This window comes from Spinacia oleracea, chromosome 2, assembly GCF_020520425.1.
Source record: "Spinacia oleracea cultivar Varoflay chromosome 2, BTI_SOV_V1, whole genome shotgun sequence".
NCBI classification, from domain to species: domain Eukaryota; kingdom Viridiplantae; phylum Streptophyta; class Magnoliopsida; order Caryophyllales; family Amaranthaceae; genus Spinacia; species Spinacia oleracea.
In genome coordinates, this window is record NC_079488.1 from 19,540,723 (window position 1) to 19,558,069 (window position 17,347).

The following is a 17,347-nucleotide window of genomic DNA, read 5'->3' on the forward strand; positions in this document are numbered from 1 at the left end:
CTATAAATAGAGCTCCGTCTAAAGCTGTCGAAAAGACTCCATACGAATTATGGTTTGGAAAGCCTCCAAATGTGTCTTTTCTTAAGATTTGGGGATGTGAAGTATACGTCAAACGATTAATTTCAGACAAACTTCATCCAAAATCTGACAAATGTATCCTTGTGGGCTATCCAAAGGAAACAAAGGGGTATTACTTCTACAATACATCTGAGAACAAGGTGTTTGTTGCTCGAGATGGTGTCTTTTTGGAGAAAGATCACATTTCTAAAATGACAAGTGGGAGAAAAGTAGACCTCGAAGAAATTCGAGACGAACAACAAACTCTAGAGAATGCTCAAGATGACATTAAGGATGAAACTCAGAGATCTTTAGAAGAATCTGGTGAGAATCATGGTCAATCTAGAAATGTTACCCCGCGTAGATCGCAAAGATATAGATCTCAACCGGAAAGGTACTTAGGTATTTTGACGAACGAGAGCTGTGACGTTCTATTACTTGAAAGTGATGAACCTGCGACTTACAAACAAGCTATGACGAGCCCTAGCTCCAAGCAATGGAAAGAAGCCATGCAATCTGAATTAGACTCCATGTCTGAAAACCAAGTATGGGATTTGGTCGATTTGCCAGATGGCTACCAAGCCATTGGAAGCAAATGGGTTTTCAAACTGAAAAAGGACAAGGATGGGAAACTTGAAGTTTTTAAAGCTAGATTGGTTGCAAAAGGTTACAGGCAAGTCCACGGTGTGGATTACGATGAAACCTTTTCACCAGTTGCAATGCTAAAGTCTATTCGGATAATGTTAGCAATCGCTGCATATTACGATTACGAAATATGGCAGATGGATGTCAAAACTGCTTTCTTAAACGGCGTTTTAACAGAAACTGTGTTTATGACACAGCCTGAAGGTTTTGAGGATCCAAAGAATGCTAAAAAGGTATGCAAGCTAAAGAAGTCAATCTACGGATTGAAGCAGGCATCCAGGAGCTGGAATATACGTTTTGATGAAGCAGTCAGTGACTTTGGTTTCATCAAGAACGCAGACAAATCTTGTGTATACAAGAAGGTCAGTGGGAGCAAAATTGCTTTCCTAGTATTATATGTCGACGACATATTACTTATCGGAAATGACATTCCTATGTTGAACTCTGTCAAGATTTGGCTTGGGAAATGTTTTTCGATGAAAGATCTAGGAGAAGCACAGTACATATTGGGCATCAAGATTTACAGAGATAGATCTAAAAGGACGATTGGACTTAGTCAAAGCACTTATATCAATAAGGTGCTTGATAGGTTCAAGATGGCGGACTCCAAGCGAGGCTACCTACCCATGTCTCATGGAATAACTCTAAGCAAGACTCAGTGCCCAAAAACACTTGATGAGCGTAGACGAATGAATGGGATTCCATGTGCATCATTGATTGGTTCAATAATGTATGCTATGATATGTACACGCCCGGATGTTGCGTACGCACTCAGTGCTACGAGCAGATACCAGTCAGACCCAGGAGAGGCGCATTGGACTGCTGCCAAGAATATTCTGAAGTACCTGAAAAGGCACAAAGATGACTTCCTGGTCTATGGTGGAGATGATGAATTATTTGTTAAAGGCTATACGGACGCAAGTTTCCAAACCGACAAAGATGATTTCAGATCACAGTCTGGGTTTGTCTTCTGCCTCAACGGAGGTGCAGTAAGCTGGAAAAGTGCTAAGAAAAGCACCATTGCGGATTCTACAACTGAAGCGGAGTACTTTGCTGCACATGAAGCAGCAAAGGAAGCTATATGGCTAAGGAAGTTCATAGGTGAACTTGGTGTAGTCCTCTCCATTAAAGGACCAATAGCCCTGTATTGTGATAATAACGGAGCTATTGCACAGGCAAAGGAGCCTAGACACCACCAGAGAGTCAAGCATGTACTTCGTAGATTTCACCTTCTACGAGAGTTCGTTGAAAGAAAAGAAGTCGAGATAAACAAGATTAGAACTGATGACAACATATCAGATCCATTAACTAAACCTCTGCCGCAGGCGAAGCACAACTCGCACACTGCAGCTATGGGAATCAAGCATATTGGAGAATGGCTTTGATGTCCCCGTTTAATGTTTTAAAGTTTTAGAGTTTAAATCTTTGTAAAACATTATTGGTTAATCATTCACAACAAATGAAAAGAATTCATTTTTCCATTTAATTAGTGGTTTATTAAATGATGAGTCCCTTCAATTTGACGATATATTCAAGATAGACTGTCAGGACCAGTCCTGGGACTAAGAAATGTCTATCAAGTGAACTTGAATGTCAAAGGTTGAAAATGGTCCCTAGTCGGAGTTTTCTATAAAATTGGACGCATAGAAAATGTTAGACGATTAGAATGCAAGATGACTAGTAGTTCTGTTTCTTGAACTATGTGGACATGGCAATGTCATAATCATTTGCATAGATACTTACTTTGGGAAGACTAGTATCGGACAAGACCTATGAAACTTTACTGTAAGAGATGAAAATCTGTCATAAGTAAATTTCATTAAAATTATTAGACACTAAATCCTCAATACCTGAGTGATTTGATATTACTTGTTTGAGAACTGGTTGCTTTGACGTTGACCAACCGTCGCACCGTAAAAGGGGGATAAAGGCAACGCTCAGGTAATCACCTATCAAACGAAGTCTAATCTCAAGATCGCAAGATTGGGATTGTCCTCCCATAAATCGGGATGAGATGCTTAAAAGTTGTACAAGGCCACTCGGAGAGCTAGAAACTGTGAAATGCATGGCCGTGCTCGGATGAATCATAGGCTATGATTATCTGTTTATTTGATCAGTTGAACTCTGAAACCGAGAAACACCTCTGGATATAATAAGGATGACAACTCTTACCTTATGTTCAAGAGCAAGCATCGAGCGACAAAGGAATTAGGAAATGCACACTTGTCCCTAAGGACAAGTGGGAGACTGAAGGAAATAATGCCCTTGGTCCAAGTATGCATTCAATGATAAGTCTAATAAATGCGCTTCAGTATTAATTAACAAGTTAATAATTCAGTAAGATCAAGTGAGCTAAATGCCTAGCTAGAGGCCGCTTTAGTTCAAGTGGAATTAATGATATTAATCCACAGCTTACTCTTGACTGAACCCGTAGAGTCACACAAATAGTACGTAAACGGATCAAGTATTTAATGGCATTAAATACTCCATCTATGGATATTCGGAATCGACGGATCTTGGTTTCCGTGGGAGCTGAGATCGTCACAGGCAAGAAATGAATACTCCGGAAACGATGCTATTGCCGGAAACGGAAATATGGATCGTATCGGAAATATAAATATTATCCAAGTCGTAGATGTTGCCGGAAACGGAAAAATGGTACGTATCGGAAAATATTATCGGAAATGGAAATATTGCCGGAATCGGAAATATTGCCGGAAACGGAAATATTGTCAGAATCGGAAATATTATCGTAATCGGAAAATAATTCCGGAAACGGAAATATTAAATATTTGTTCGAAACGGAAATTAATTCCGGAATCGGAAATATTAAATGTTGTTCGTATCGGAAATAAATTCCGGAATCGGGAATTTAATCGGAAGCGTATCGTACGAATTAGCATCGGACGAGGCCCGCTAGACGAAGGCCCAGCACGAAGCCAGGCCATCGCCCAGCGAGCCGCACGCAGCAACGCACGCCTCGACCAGGCCCAGCGCAAGGCCAGGCCCAGCCAAGGGCGCGCGCGCACGCAGCACCGCACATGGGCTGTGCGCTTGTCGTGGGCCGCAAGGCCTGCGCAGGTGCACGGCTTGTACGATGCGTGTGCGGGAAATTCTAATTCTATTAGGATTCGTGCGAAGATTAAAATCCTAATCTTATTAGATTTGCTTTGTTATTTAGAGTCCTAATAAAGTTCTAATTAACAAATCCACATCCTAGTAGGATTACAATTCCTTTTCCATACCTCTATAAATAAGAGCCTAGGGTCATTATTTATATACAAGTTTTCAAGTATTCAAAGCTAGGATTTTTAAGCAGAAAAATCAGCCATAACTCTTGCCCATTTAGCCGAAAATAAGTATTACCTTAAGGGCGATTCTAGTTGGTCAATCTTAAGGCGGATCCGGACGTGCTGTGGACTATCTACGGAGCGACGACACTTGGAGTCCTAAAGACTTGTTCTTGTTCGGTTGGGGCGCAGCTAGGGAGGGCACGCAACAAAGTGTATGCATTTAAACTATGCTAAATGGTTATGTGTAAATAATATGCTTTCCTGGCTTTATGGTTTTTTCCGCATGATTTATGAATTGTCATATGTATCATAACCTAACACGAATTACATCTAGGAGCAGCTGTTCATGAGAATCCCAAGAACCGGGGCCTTGCTCTTAAGGTTGAGGAACAGGAGGACTCATATCCTGATGAAGAAGAAACTGCCATGTTGGTCAGAAGAATGAAAAGATTTACAGGAACTCTAAACCTGGAAATCTAAGAGGAAGGAACTCAATGAGAAAACCAAGCGGTTCCAAGCCTGACCAAGGATGTTTCAAGTGCGGAGAATCAGACCATCTAATCAAAGACTGCCCTCAGTGGGAAAATGAAAAAGGGAAATGCAAGGGAAAGGATCTGTCCAAGGAAAGATTCAACAAATCAACCTTTGCCAAACCCAACTTCAAGAAGGCTATGATCGCAGCTTGGGGAGATGCTACTGACTCGGAAGAAGATGAGGATCAACCAAATGAAGAAACAACAAACCTTTGTCTTATGGCAAAGATTGATGGAACAACCCAAGATCCATCAAGAGAAGTAAGTTCCTCAACTCTTCAATCTCTGTCTAAAAATAAGTTAGTGGAATTATTGATAGAAACTCTAGATAACTTTAAAAAGCTTAGTGTAATAAAGGCTCAAAGTGACAAAGCCTTGGAACTCACCAAGGGACACATGACCTACCTTAATAATGTTAGATCTGATGTACAGGGTAGGTTCTTTGACTTTCTTGATAGAAACACTGCTCTTCAAAACTCCTTTGAGAGAGTCAAAAATGAAAACATTCTTCTCAAAGTGGAACTCAGTCAATATAAACTGTTTAATTTAAGCCTAGATCCTAGCAAGTCCACTGAGATTAGCATGGGGGTCTTTAACGTTGATTTGGAAAACTTAAACAGTGAGTTGGTCACAGTAAAGGAACAAAAGGAGAAATTAATCAAAGAACTAGCCTTAGCTAATGCACATAAACAAGCTCCTAGAATCACTCCTAAGCGGATTGAGAAGGCTCAATCTAAGAGAACTGAAGGCCTAGGTTTTTACTATAAAAGGAACAATGGTAAAAAGAAAAATTATGTGGAACTGCTTAGTGTCAAAGTTTGTTCCTTTTGTGGTGCTGGTGATCATGTTGTGACTGAGTGTTCCAAAAAGAAGGAACTGTTTAATAAAAACCAGAACATTATCAAGAAGATATGGATTAAGAAAGATGATCTATTAGTAGAAAAGGAACTCGAGGAAACCCGAGTTCCTGTATCTAACAATTGATAATATTGCAGGTCCTAGTGAGGGGGAACAACTCGTGGTATCTAGATAGCGGGTGTTCCAAGCACATGTCAGGAGATAAAACCAAATTTCTCTCACTAGAGGCCTACAACGGAGGAACTGTGACCTTTGGAGACAACAAGAAAGGTGAAATCATCGCCATTGGAAAAGTAGGAAGGTCAAGTTCCCATTCAATTGATAATGTGTTCCTGGTAGAAGGTTTAATGCACAGTCTGCTTAGTATTTCACAATTCTGTGACAAAGGAAACTCGGTAAGCTTTACTTCAGAAAGTTGTCGAATTATTAACAATAACAGTAAGGAAGTTATTTTGGAAGGAACTCGCAAAGGGAACACATATACTGTGGATCTCAACAAAGTTCCAAGGAACAACTTAACTTGTCTTAGTGTTATTGAGGAGGATCCACTTCTATGGCACAAGAGATTCGGACATGCTAGCTTTTCATTGCTTGACAAACTGAGATCAAAGGAACTAGTGAGAGGTCTGCCTTCCATCAAGTTCCTTAAAGACAAAGTTTGTGAAGCATGTGCCAAAGGAAAGCATGTCAGGAGCTCTTTCAAGCCTAAGAAAATGGTCAGCACAACCAAACCATTGGAACTCATCCATATGGATTTGTGTGGACCTATGAGAATTCAAAGTAGAAGTGGAAAACGTTATGTCTTGGTTATTGTTGACGATTTTTCTCGATTTACCTGGGTTATTTTCTTAGCAAGTAAAGATGAAACGTTTAATGAATTTGTTGCTTTTGCTAAGAGAATACAAAGATCCACAGGACGTCAGCTAATACATATAAGGTCAGATCATGGAACTGAATTTGAGAATCACAAGTTTGATGAATACTGCAAGGAACAAGGTATGGATCACAACTTTTCTGCACCTAGGACTCCACAACAAAATGGAGTCGTTGAAAGAAAAAATAGAACCTTGGAAGACATGGCTAGAACCATGTTAATTGTCAGTTCCTTACCAAGAAACTTCTGGGCTGAAGCAGTAAACACAGCTTGCTATATTGTTAATAGAGTAATGATCAGGGCCATTTTAAACAAGACTCCCTATGAGTTATTAAAAGGAAACAAACCCAATATCTCTTACTTTAGAGCCTTTGGGTGTAAATGCTTTGTTCACAACAATGGCAAAAGGAACTTAGGGAAATTCGATGAAAGAAGTGATGAGGCCGTGTTCCTAGGATACGCCTTAAACAGTAAAGCATACAGAGTTTATAATAAAAGGTCGATGTGTATTGAAGAGAGTGTACATATAATATTTGATGAAGCTAACAATGTTGATGAAATTCAGGAACAGGAAGATTTCGAAATTGGATTAACTCATTTTACAGATTATGATGAGGAAATCTCTCCTGGAAGACAGCAAAATGGAATAGCAGATCCACAAACACAAGAAACAGCTACTAACCAAGGAGTTCCTGAAAGAAGAGCCCCTGATCCTGAGGAACCAGAAAATGTTGATCATGAGGAACCAGAAAATGCAAATCCTGAGGAACCAGAAGATGATGATTCTGAGGAACCGGAAGAAGATCAAGAGACCTCTGATGCAGAGGAACAAGGATCTCAGGAAACAGAAGGAACTGAGGAGACCTTAGATGTTCCAGTGGCACAATTTCAACCTAAGCCCTGGAAACATCAAAGTTCTCACCCAATGGATCTGATTATCAGTGATATTAGGAAAGGAACTCAAACAAGGTCTCAACTAAGGAACTTCTGTGCTTTTCATGCGTTCCTCTCCACAATCGAGCCAAGGAACCACACCGAAGCTTTGGAAGATGCTGATTGGATCACTGCCATGCAAGATGAGTTAAATGAGTTCCAAAGGAACAAGGTATGGCATCTGGAACCCAAACCAAAGAATCAGAAAGTCATAGGATTAAAGTGGGTATTCAGGAACAAGCTCGATGAACATACTACAATCATCAGGAACAAGGCAAGGTTAGTAGTCAAGGGCTACAATCAACAGGAAGGTATTGATTTCGAAGAAACCTTTGCACCTGTTGCTAGATTAGAAGCTATTCGTATTCTAATTGCTTTTGCAGCCTTTATGGGATTCAAGTTGTATCAGATGGACGTCAAATGTGCTTTCTTAAATGGTTTTCTTGAGGAAGACGTCTATGTGGAACAACCCCCTGGTTTTGAGAATCCCAAATTTCCGAACCACATCTATAAGCTTGATAAAGCTCTTTATGGGTTAAAGCAAGCTCCTAGATCGTGGTACGAGAGATTATCAAAGTTTATTTTACAAAATGATTTTAAACGAGGAAGAATCGATAAAACTCTATTTTTAAAATCAAAAGGATATGACTTATTAGTTGTACAAATTTATGTCGATGATATATTATTTGGTGCTACTAACGAAAATTTGTGCAAGGATTTTGCTAATTTAATGTGCAGTGAGTTTGAAATGAGTATGATGGGGGAACTCAATTTCTTTCTTGGTTTGCAAATCAAACAAACTAAGGAAGGAATTATGATCCACCAACAAAAGTATGTGAAGGAACTCCTCAAAAAGTACGAGCTAGATTCAGTGAAAACGAATCACACTCCCATGGGAACAGCCACAAGACTAGATGAGGATCCCACAGGAAAAAGTGTGAATCAAACGACGTACAGGGGAATGATTGGATCTCTGCTATACCTAACTGCAAGCAGACCAGACATATCATTCAGTGTTGGGTTGTGTGCAAGATTTTAATCAAACCCAAAGGAGTCCCACATGACTGCAGTGAAGAGGATATTCAGATACCTCAAAGGAACAGACGATCTATGTCTGTTTTATCCAAGAAGTGGAACTTTCGATTTAAAAGGATATGCGGATGCAGACTATGCAGGTGATTTAGTAAACCGAAAGAGCACATCAGGTATGGTTCAATTCCTAGGATCTTGCATGGTTTCTTGGGGTTCCAAGAAACAGAATACCGTTGCCTTATCCACAGCAGAAGCTGAATATGTAGCAGCTGCTGCATGTTGCTCTCAAATGCTGTGGATAAAGCAACAATTAAGGGATTTTGGGATCATATATGATTGTGTTCCTATTTATTGTGATAACACTAGTGCAATATGCATTTCTAAGGATCCGGTACATCATTCCCGGGTTAAGCATATTCATATTAGGCATCACTTTCTTAAGGATAATGTTGAAAAAGGTTTAATCAAGTTGGACTTTTGTCAAACTGAGAATCAAATTGCAGATATTATGACTAAACCTTTAAGCAGAGAGAAGCATGAGAAAATGAGAATGGAACTCGGGATGATCAAAATAAGATAAGTAAGCTGACAGATCCTCATGAGGTATGACTTTTTTTAGATTTATGCTTTACTACTATATACCATTATAAATACATGTGCGTAAAGCATAACTGAAGTTTACCATCGTTAAGGAACAACTAAAAATTTCGAATTTAAAATGTGTATTTAATTAGTCAGTAATATGAGATACGTAATTCACACAGTTCCACTAATCTAGGAGGATCATGGTTATTTTTTTCTGTTACAAATTTTTATTTACTCATTTTATTTTATTTTTCCACAAATTAATTTTTTTTCCTTATATCCTTAAATTTTTTATTATTCCACCAAATTTTATCTTTTCCAAATTTTAAAGCTAATGGAACTCACACCCACTCCTATGTATCTAGCATACCCTAGCCCACCTCAAATACAGCAAACACCAAAGGAACAAGCCTTGATAATCTACACACCTCCTCTCCATCTTCCTTCATCTTCTCCACCATCTCCAACAATGGTGAGAACAAGCTTAAACACAAATCTGAAACGAAAAAGAAAATCTCTATCCCCTACTCCTATGGATATCTCACCCATTCGACAACAAATCCAACAAATCAAAAATCCCCAAATTCCATCACCAAAAACCCTAGATTTTCAAATTTCAAATTCTGAAACCCTAACCACCATGGGCGGCGGCCAGCCACAAGCAACCGCCGGCGGCAGCAGGTCGGCGACCGACCCCAGACCGGCCGACCGACCGACCGACGTCACCGAACCCCACTCACTCGCCTCCACCACAAAACTCAGCCACGAAAGTTTCAAACCCACCACCGACGAAACTCTTCTCCACCAAACCAAACCCACCACCGACGGCGGCTCCCAGCACCCCCCACCGTCCGACAACACCGTCGACGGCCCAGATCTCACCCAGCCCATGCTCGCACTCGACCTCCCTCCTCCGTCCGACCTCCCAGTCGCGATTCCCCCTCCCCTCGACCCGATTGCGACACCACAACAACCCGCGTCTGATCCTGCCCCACAACCCGCCCGACTCACGTCCGTGCAACCCGCCACCCTTATCCCTCCGCCCAGCCCACCCTCCCCCTCAGTTTTGTCGACAGAAAAGACCCACCACCGACCCGCGAAGAGGCAGCGGCGGTCGGGTGGTGGGGTGGCTGTGAAATCGAAAAAACCCGTGGACTGTTCTAAGGGGGAAATAACCCATAACCGGGTCCTTTCGGCGGGTGAGGCGAATTTGGTTAAGGCTTTTGCTGTAAATCAGACTTGGTGCAAAACTAATCTAGAGGAATTCATGGAAATTCTTAAACATCAGGGATGGGTGAGCTTATTTTGTGATTATTCGAAAACCTCCATATTTCCAGATGCTATGAATGAATTTCGCGCGAATTTTAAATGTGTGGATGGTGTTTGTTCTAGTTGTGTGAATGGAACGTCGTTTGAATTTAATGCTGAATATATTGCAAAGTTATTGAATATTCGTAATGAGGGATTTGATTTGTATGTGAAAGGAGCAACTGCTCAAATTAAGATTGGTGTGATGACTAATGAACAACTTGTGGAAGCAATAGGAGGAGATCTTAAAGTGTGCTCTTTAACTAACAAAAGCTTGTTTCCCACCCCTCTACAAAAACTCCTTTTCAACCTTGTTCGTAGAGGTATTGTTCCTCGCACTCAAAAGCATACCTTGGCCAACCTCTATGATGCTTCATTGATGTACTGCCTTGAGCACAAAATCCCAATCAACTTTCCTGCCTTAATGATTAAACACTTATCCCACTGTGTTCCTTCAGATTATAAAGTTGGTTATGCTTCGTTGTTGACTATGATGTTTTGGAGTTTCTCTGTGGATTTGCGTGACTATGGAGATTTGGCGGTCACGAGTCAACAAATTGTGCAAGTGATTTATTAAGAAGCATGAATCTAGCAGTAGCTAATGGGAGATTATGTTGGGTCGTGGCTACAGTGAAGGAAACTAAAAGTAAGGGGGAAAAAGAAGGTGTTCCTAAGGTAGTTCCTAAGAAGGTGGAAAAGGCTCCTAAGGTGGTTCCTAAGGTGCCAAAGGATGTTCCTCATGGTAAACGTAGGAGCATAAGCGTAGCCACTAGAGTTCCTAAGGTCATTGTTCCTCCGGTGTTCGTTGACATATCTTGTGACAATGAGGATGATGATGGGTACGTAGAGGTATTGGAGGACACTGTTGAATTTGAAAAGGAGGAAAAGGAACTTGCTATGATTGAAAAATTATCCACCCCTGTTCCTACACCAAAGGTGGATAGCCCTGTTCCTCACCCAGGGTACATCCCTGTTCCTCCCACTCCTACTGTTCCTTCTTCCTTTACTGGCTTTGGTGGGTTTGCTGCTTTTGGTTCTTCAAGTTCCTTAGGATCTCATGATCCCAATAAGGAGGAACTCAAGGAACAGGTTATCAAGTTGAGAAAGGATATGGATAGAATGATACTGCTTCAAGAGTCCACAAATGCTAAGATACTACAACTCCAGAATCAGGTTACAGCTTTGTTATCTGGAGTTCAACCAATGGATTCAAGTCCTTCCCATACTTGAGGATCTCTTTGCCAAAATCTAACCTTGTTCCATCCCATTTTCCCAGATCCTAAATTTTGTGTGTGTGTGTGTGCTACATTACGCTTTATTTTTATTTTGGAACTTTTTCTTTATTTTTTTTTGGTTTGTACTCCTCTCATGGGATACAGTTACATCCTTTTATTTTATTTCCTTTATTTTTAGTGGAACTCATCAATGAACGTATCTCTAAAATCATGACTAGTTATTTATTATGTTTTCTATTCAAATCCAGTACGTTGGAACTTAACTTTGAGGCTAACTTAGTTTGCCAACAGTTGATCGGAGGGCGCTCTAATCGGTATATATTAGTATTGTGTATTTCTACTTTTTGTTAATGTCAACAGGGGGAAATGAATGCAAACTTAAATTAAATTGACCACTTGAGTCCGTCTCACTACTCTCTTCTCGATGTAAGTTTATAAAATTTAATTTCTCGTTTTTCATTTTTATGTTCGTTTATTAAAATTAATTTCAATTTTCCTTAATTTCATTTCGGAAGCTTAAGATTAATTTTCATAAAAATACTTTATTTAATTTATTGCTTTATAGTTACGCTAATTGATTATTGTTGCATTTAGTGAAAGTTTGCTTTTGTTGTCATCCCCAAAAAGGGGGAATATTGTTGACCCTAAAGTTTTGATGATGACAAAGCAAATTCCTGACAATGGGTTAAGTTATGTTGCATAATAGGTTCCGAGATCCTTAGAGGGATAATGCTAAGTTAAGGAGATCCTGAGTTGGATAAACTAAGCAACGTGGAATATAAGCAAATAATTGATCCATGTCAGACACTACATTGAAGAAATACTCATTAAGCAAGGCGAGATCCTTAGGCGAGATCCTTAGGCGAGTTCCTAAGGCGAGATCCTCATATATTATGTGGATCCTCGACGTTCCAGAGAAGGAACAAATTGGGAAGTCTTCGAGTGAAGCTTCTAAAGGTGCAACATGAACACTACAACATATGACTTTATGTTTTAGGATTTATGTAAGTATTTAATAAAGTTTATAAGTAATTTGGTATGAAAGGGACATAGTATTTTGGTACGTTTTAAATGAAATATGTTAACTGTAATTATAAAAGAGTTTTAACTTGGAAAATCTTTTTAATAAATAAAATGAATTTAATTAATAAATGTAAACATAGGATTCTGATTTATTCTCCTTGTTTCTCAAGTAAAAGGTTTTTCATGTTCCTTGAAACTCTCCCCACGTATTTCTGTTTAAACGTGCATTTAGTGTTTTGATTTGGTCTCCCTTGTTTCTCTCCAACTATGCCCATGTTACTGAGCAGTAACTGTTAGTGGGTAGTTGAGGTGAACATGGATACCCAACCCTAGGTAAAACTCTCCTATAAAAGGAGAAAAGTTTTAGCTTTTCAAAACACACAACTGATCTTTACAAAATATATCTTAAGAGCTTAAACGTTTTAAAAGAGAATCAGTTTTCAAAAGAGTGTCCCTTGAGTTCCTTATTACTTTGAGCTTTATTACGTACTAGAGTTTTATATCAAATTGTATTTTGGGTTTAAGGGTTGAGTGATCCTTAATTGACTTAGAGTTAAGTCAAAGAGAAACAGAGCAACTTAGAGTTAAGTCAAAGAGAAAAAGAGCGACTTAGAGTTAAGTCAGAGAGAGAAAGAGGAGCACAGTAATCAAAGGGGATTGCTGTGGGGAACTCGTGTTCGAGAGGAACTCGAGTTAAAGAGTGTATTTGTAATAGAGTTATTGCATTAATACAAAAGAGTAGTGAAATTCTTCTTGATTAGGATCAAGAAGGTTCCTCCGTTTTATATCTTTCTTCGCTCATTATCCTCAGTCTCTTTATTGTTTAAATTCCGCAAGAAACTTACCCAAGTTCCCAAGAAACAATTCACCCCCCTCTTGTCAAGTGTTCCTACTGAACTATCAATTATATGATTCTTTTTTTTGTAATTGTTATTGTTTTTTCTATTGCCTATCTTAATTTTTTGTATAGTTGTATTTTTCTGTTTCGAAGTCTGACAAAAGAGTTTAATTATCTATACTTCTGAAACTCTTATTCAGAAAAGATGCATTTGAAAATAAATTTGTAGTCACCTCTACCACTAAGTATGTACTCCGTACTACTCCATTGTGGTAATTACAGTTATTCATGTAACGAAAAGCCAAGAAATTTATAGAATGAGTCATTTTTACAGTCTAAACAACAATAATTGGGAAAATGACACATTTGGAGTGAGAATGACTTTAAGATTTCTTTGGAAAAAGCTAACTAATTAACCAAAAAGTAAAATGACTGACCCTTGAAAATTCTCACCTTTTATCTGCATTATTGCTGACCAAAAAGACTAGTTGATAAAAATGCAAGCACCCTTGAAGGTGTTGGGGTGTTAAAATGGGCCCACCATTTTAACCTAAAAGCCAATAAAATCCACTCAAGCCCAATATCCCTTACAAGGCCTCAAAGGCCCAACAAAGGCACTATATATACCCCTCAAAGGGCAAGGTAAAGAGGTGATTCTCTAACCCTAGAGAAGCCACCCTACTCTCTCTCCCCTAAACACCTCATTTTATACATCAATTGTACTGACTTGAGCGTCGGAGGCTCCGCCTCGGGGACCCCCCCTTTGGCCCGGAGTTCATCTTGCAGGCACCGTACATGATCGGAACTCAAGACATCAAGGACGCTCCTTCCATCGTTTCAACCCCGGAACAATTTGGCGCCGTCTGTGGGGAGAGAGTACAATAACCCATGAAGATCCACTCTTACATGGCTATCGTGTTCAAGCACAAAAGTGGCCGGAAAATTTGAAGATAGCCAGCCAGAACTACTAGTTTACTAACAAATCTTCATCATTCGAAGGTGGATAATGTGTTTGGCAAACTCATTTGACGACACTTCAGTCGCAAACAAACAAATCAATTACGAGCTACGCATCAGCAAAACATCTAATGACCAAGTTCCATTTATCAAGAGCCAAGAGAAAGATCTGTTTAAAAGATAAACAATCTTTTACTACAAGAAAAGCATCTTCCTGGCGGTAAATGATTAAAACAAGTTGCAATTTGTTTTGTTGGTCCCTATTTACATTAATTAATGATAAAGAGGAAAGCTCCAAAAAAAAAAAAAAAGCTTCAGGATGTCAAACCGAGCCGAAGGTAAAAATCCGAAGGTAAAAATCCGAAGGTAAAAATCCGAAGGATAAAACCGAGCCGAAGGTAAAAATCCGAAGGATAAAACCGAGCCGAAGGTAAAAATCCGAAGGATAAAACCGATCCGAAGGTAAAAATCCGAAGGACAAAACCGAGGCGAAGGTAAAAATCCGAAGGACAAAACCGAGCCGAAGGTAAAAATCCGAAGGATAAAACCGAGCCGAAGGTAAAAATCCGAAGGATAAAACCGAGCCGAGATTACAACTCGAACCGATGTTACAATCCGAGCCGATTTTAGAAGCACGTTCTTAAACAGATCTCCAGATTTGAAGAGCGAGGTTAAAAATCACTCAAAGATTACAACTCGAAATCGATGTTACAATCCGAGCCGAAGGTAAAAAGCCGCTCCGAGATTACAACTCGAACCGATGTTACAATCCGAGCCGATATTAGAAGCACGTTCTTAAACAGATCTCCGGATTTGAAGAACGAGGTTAAAAATCGCTCAAAGATTACAACTCGAATCGATGTTACAATCCGAGCCGAAGGTAAAAAACAGCTCCGAGATTACAACTCGAACCGATGTTACAATCCGAGCCGATTTTAGAAGCACGTTCTTAAACAGATCTCCGGATTTGAAGAACGAGGTTAAAAATCGCTCAAAGATTACAACTCGAATCGATGTTACAATCCGAGCCGAAGGTAAAAAGCCGCTCCGAGATTACAACTCGAACCGATGTTACAATCCGAGCCGATTTTAGAAGCACGTTCTTAAACAGATCTCCGGATTTGAAGAGCGAGGTTAAAAATCACTCAAAGATTACAACTCGAATCGATGTTACAATCCGAGCCGAAGGTAAAAAGCCGCTCCGAGATTAAAACTCGAACCGATGTTACAATCCGAGCCGATTTTAGAAGCACGTTCTTAAACAGATCTCCGGATTTGAAGAACGAGGTTAAAAATCGCTCAAAGATTACAACTCGAATCGATGTTACAATCCAAGCCGAAGGTAAAAAGCCGCTCCGAGATTACAACTCGAACCGATGTTACAATCCGAGCCGATTTTAGAAGCACGTTCTTAAACAGATCTCCGGATTTGAAGAACGAGGTTAAAAATCGCTCAAAGATTACAACTCGAATCGATGTTACAATCCGATCCGAAGTTAAAAATCCGAAGGATAAAACCGAGCCGAAGGTAAAAATCCGAAGGATAAAACCGAGCCGAAGGTAAAAATCCGAAGGACAAAACCAAGCCGAAGGTAAAAATCCGAAGGACAAAACCGAGCCGAAGGTAAAAATCCGAAGGATAAAACCGAGCCGAAGGTAAAAATCCGAAGGATAAAACCGAGCCGAAGGTAAAAATCCGAAGGATAAAACCGAGCCGAAGGTAAAAATCCAAAGGATTAAAACCGAGCCGAAGGTAAAAATCCGAAGGACAAAAATCCGAAGGTAAAATCCGAGCCGAGATTACAACGCGAACCGATGTTACAATCCGAGCCGAGGTTAAAATTCTGAGCTGAAATCGACTTTCACTTGGAAGTGATCAAAATCAAAACCCAACCCATTTTTCAAATAGAATTGGGTCTGGGGGGCATTTGTTGGGGTGTTAAAATGGGCCCACCATTTTAACCTAAAAGCCAATAAAATCCACTCAAGCCCAATATCCCTTACCAGGCCTCAAAGGCCCAACAAAGGCACTATATATACCCCTCAAAGGGCAAGGTAAAGAGGTGATTCTCTAACCCTAGAGAAGCCACCCTACTCTCTCTCCCCTAAACACCTCATTTTATACATCAATTGTACTGACTTGAGCGTCGGAGGCTCCGCCTCGGGGACCCCCCCTTTGGCCCGGAGTTCATCTTGCAGGCACCGTACGTGATCGGAACTCAAGACATCAAGGACGCTCCTTCCATCGTTTCAACCCCGGAACAGAAGGTATTTATAGTAACTTCACCAAAATGAAAAGGATGCGTTCAATTTTCACAAGTATTGGGTATCGCGATTCAGGAAGACTTGTTGAGATCTCAAAATTGAAATATTTAAGGGTATTAGACTTGAATCGTTCTGGATTAGAGAAGCTACCGAGTGAGATAGGTACATTGTTGCATCTACGGTATCTTGACCTCACATATAATATTTCCCTCTCTAAGTTGCCCACATCCATTACCAAGCTTTACAACTTGCAAACATTGAAGTTATGTGGCTGTAAAAGACTGAAAAGTTTTCCAAGAGATTTGAGGAAATTAGTTAATCTTAGGCATCTAGATATAAGCGGATGCCTTAGCTTGACTCATATGCCTCTAGAGATAAACAACATGACATCTCTGCAAAAGATGAATGGGATTGTAATGAAAGGAACAAGCAAAGGTTGGAATTTGAAGTCAGGTGCTTTCAATCCGTTGTTTTGGAATTTGGAGTCAGGTGCTTTCAATCCGTTGTTTTGGAATTTGGAGTCAGGTGCTTTCTATCCATTGTTTTTTGAGTTACCAGAAATTTTCATTAACAATAAAGACGCTGTGGCAATTTATGTTTCAGAAGATGCCATAGTCCATAGATGCTAGGGAAATAGGATTTCTGTTAAAAGGTCGTCATTTGAGGATAATCAGTTATTTTTGGGAGGTCAATAATAATAATAATAATAATAATAATACGTGAAAGGGGCGATTATGGGGCGATTTAGGGTTCCACGTTCGTAGGTCACAGGTCAAAGCTCCGGTGGCTATTACGGCGGCGACGTGCAGGAGGTTCGTCGGCGGTTTCCGGGCATTGTGTTGGTGGTTCTGGGGCAGTTTGCAGGGCTTTTGGTGCAGTTCGCAGGAGGTATTGGGTGAGGTTTTGGTGCA